Raw genomic sequence first — 4,042 nt, forward strand, 5'->3', positions numbered from 1 at the left:
ATGATATAATAGGAAAAGCTAGAATACACTCACAAGAATTAAGTAAATCTTGTAAGTGCCTTTCTCAGAATAGGGAAACATCTACAGTGATTGCAAACAAAAAGCAATAACTGTGCTAAACAGACACAATATTGAATTTAAACAAACATCTGATTTGGAAACTTCAATAGTACTGGAAGAAGTAACGCAACCAATGGCTGATGAAGAAATAGATCAAGAGGAATAGCGGACGTTCAAGTGGTGGTGGAAATATGGGTGTTAAAATTTAACTTATGGTCCATAAGTACGCCCAAATCATTCATATTATTTAGACGTTCTAAAGAGCTATTGTTTAGAATATAAGTGACCAGTTGAGGAGTTACGAAAAAAAGTCATTACCTTACATTTGGTAGTGTTAAGATTTAGTAGATTAAACTGGCACCAGGATTGAAAGTTTTTAAGATCAGCTTGTAGCCGACTAAATGAATCTGTATCTTTATAAGTAAGACAAAGCTTGACATCGTCAGCATACATAAGCACACGCGAATGAACAATGACTGATGGAAGATCGTTAATAAATAGTGTGAAGAGCAGAGGGCCATCTTGACTACCTTGAGGTACACCAGAAGTCACAGAAATGGAAACGGAAAAAGAAGACTTAAAAAGTACCTTCTGTTTTCTATTTGTTAAATATTCTCGAACCCAAGAAAGGAAAATGGGTGGAAACCCAATGTCGCTCAGCTTAGAAAGTAATAGGGTATGATTAACGGAATCAAAGGCTTTGCTGAAGTCAGTGTATATGACATCAGTTTGTTTACCATTTTTGAACCCCTTGATAATTATTGATGTAAATTCTAAAAGGTTAGTGGTTGTAGATCTACGTTTCACAAACCCATGTTGGGATGGCGAAATAATAGAGCTGCAAAAATGTTGCAATTGAGAAGTTATAACTTTCTCAAAAGCTTTCGGAATAGCGGACAATTTTGAGATACCTCTATAGTTAGAGGCTTCGGACTTTTTGCCATTTTTATGCAGAGGAATAATATACGACTCCTTCCAAATAGATGGAAAAGAGGAAGATTCTACAGACAATAGAAACAATTTTAAAATGGGTTTACATAATGCGTTTGCACAGAACCTGAGTACACATCCAGGAATACCGTCTGGCCCCGGAGAATAAACAGGTTTAACTAATTTAAGTTCGCTAAGAATAGAACTTTCATCAATCACTGGATTGAAAATGCAATTAGCCTTTTTTAAATGATAAGGATACGGACTTGCTCGATATTCCGTTGAGGAATAAGTTGTTTTGAAAAAACTCGCAAACATATCGGCAATTGCCTGATCAGTGCTCGCTTTTTTATTTTGAAAAGACAAAAAAGATGGGTGCACAGAGGTTTTACGTTTAGAATTAACAAAATTATAAAATTGTTTAGGGTCAGAAGAAAACTGAAGCTTACACCGCTGAAGATAATTCTTATAGCATTGTGTATTAAGCATCATGAATTTTGAACGAGCGACTGTATACAGAGCATAATCTGATGCACGACGTGTTTTTTGGAACTTCTTATAATATCGTGTCTTCACATTTTTCAAATTGGATAGCTCGCGAGAGAACCAGGGAGGTTTGTTAAGCCGCTCCAGCCTACCAAGAGGCACACAAATATCAAAGAGTGAATTCAGAGTATCATAGAAAAAACGAACAGCCGAGTTCATATCACTACAATTGTACAGATAAGACCAATCGGTAGTAGCAATGTTTTCATTAAGGCTGGCAAAGTCAGTCTTACGAAAGCACCTAGTTAGTGGTAACTCATTTGAACCAAGTAATGGAGGATGAAATTTGTCTTCTGGAAGAACAAATGGTTCGATCCTAGAAACCTCACAATAAGAAGAATCCAATACAAAAATAAGATCTAACGATTTTCCATTAGAATTTAAGACAGGATTGACTTGGGATAAAGATAAGCCTAGAAGGCCATCAATAAAGTCATGTGACAAAGAGGGCAACAACGTGGTAGATTCATCTGTTAGTGACTATGAATCATTAGTGAGCTCTGACCAATCAATAATAAGTCTTAACAAACCAGCCATTCCAAAAGAAAACACAATGAACCAAACAAGGGTAGAATTCATAAATACAGCCACCAAGCTGATACCATACTTCGATGGTGATATTAAAAGTCTACCGGGTTTCATTGGAGCGCCTCGTGTTCTTGACACCATAAAAGAACCGCACGAAGCAGTAGCCATCGATCTCATAAAATCAAAATTAAAGGTCAAGCGGCTAATACCCTAAGCTCAGAAAAAACGATTGATGAAGTAATACGAAGACTATCAACAATCTTCAAGGATGAATCAGTAGATCTTTTAACAGCAAAAATTAAAAATCTGCAGAGAAACCCCAATAAGTGTGTTTCATACACAAAGGAAATTACTGAGTTGACCGACGCCCTTAAAGGCGCATATATTTCCGATGGTCTTCCAAGTGAGAAAGCAATAAAATATACTACCAAAGTGGCAGTAAATGCCATGGTAGGTCATACCAAAAGTCAAAGAGTCCAATTATTAATGGAATCAGGACACTTTCAATCAGCTAAAGAAGCAATCACTAGATTTACCACTCTTTCAGTAGAGTCGGGATCCACAGAAAGCTTCCAAAATAATACCATCTATTATGCCCAAAGAAACCGTGGTAATTATAATAACAAATATAATTATCGCGGTAGAGGCAATGGTCGTGGTTATTACAATAACTATAATTATAACAATAACGGCCAAAATTCCCAGCAAAGCAAAAGTAATAATAACAGAGGAAACAACAGAGGTTACAACAAGAATAATAAAGAGGTAACCGAGGAAATAACCGACAAAACGGTTATACCAATAATAATGTTATGTTAGCACAGAATGCTTCGGAAAACTCCCAAGCACCTTTAGATACTCAGCAGTAAAGAGTAATAAGATTCACGCCATCAGTTTAAATCAAAATACGTTTGTTACCTTCACGAATGTGGCAACGGGAAAAAAGTTATTATTCTTAATAGACACAGGAGTGGAAATATCTATTGTAAAAGAAAATTCCGATAATTTTCAAAGTATTCAAACCAATAAAATCATAAATATACAGGGAATCAGTCAAGAAGTAACTAAATCCATAGGGTTCACTTCTGTTAAAATCCAATCTTCAAAATATATAATCCCACACGACTTTCACATCGTTAATACCCAATTCGCTATTCCATGTGATGGAATACTAGGAATCGATTTCAAAAGGAAATACAACTGTCAATTAGATTTCAATCCGTCCGAAGACTGGTTAATAATTAGACCAAACAACCTAAAATATCCGATATATGTACCAATATCGTACAGTTCTGGTAACAATTCAATAGTTTTGCCAGCAAGATCCCAATTTGTCCTAAATTGAAATAAGTTCACAAGAAGACAGTGTATTGATCCCAAATCAGGAAATTCAGCATGGTATTTATTTAGCAAATACCATAACTAACCCCCAAAACGCAGTCATACGATTGCTAAACACTACAAATATAGATCAAATAGTAAACATATCAAGTTTAAAATATGAACCATTTTCCGGCTACGAAATAATAGAAGCAAATAAAGAACAGCGTGAAAACGCAGTACTAACTATGTTATCAAAAAATTTTCCCCCACAGTTTCACAGCCAACTTACGAAGTTGTGCAAGAAATATAGGGATGTATTCGGACTAGAAACCGAATCAATAACAACAAATAACTTTTATAAACAAAAATAAAGACTGGTGGACGATGAACCACTATATATCAAAAATTATAAAAATCCTCATAGTCAGAAAGACGAAATACAAAGACAAGTCCAAAAGCTTATAAAAGACGAAATAGTCGAGCCCTCTGTATCACCTTACAATAGCCCACTCTTATTAGAGTGTGCCAAATTCCGAAAATAAAAAATGGCGATTAGTAATTGACTATCGTCAAATTAATAAAAAATTGTTTTCCGTTAAATTTCCGTTACCTACAATTGATGACATTTTAGATCAACTAGGTAGAGCAAAGTATT

Source organism: Drosophila willistoni, unplaced genomic scaffold, assembly GCF_018902025.1.
Source record: "Drosophila willistoni isolate 14030-0811.24 unplaced genomic scaffold, UCI_dwil_1.1 Seg492, whole genome shotgun sequence".
NCBI lineage: Eukaryota > Metazoa > Arthropoda > Insecta > Diptera > Drosophilidae > Drosophila > Drosophila willistoni.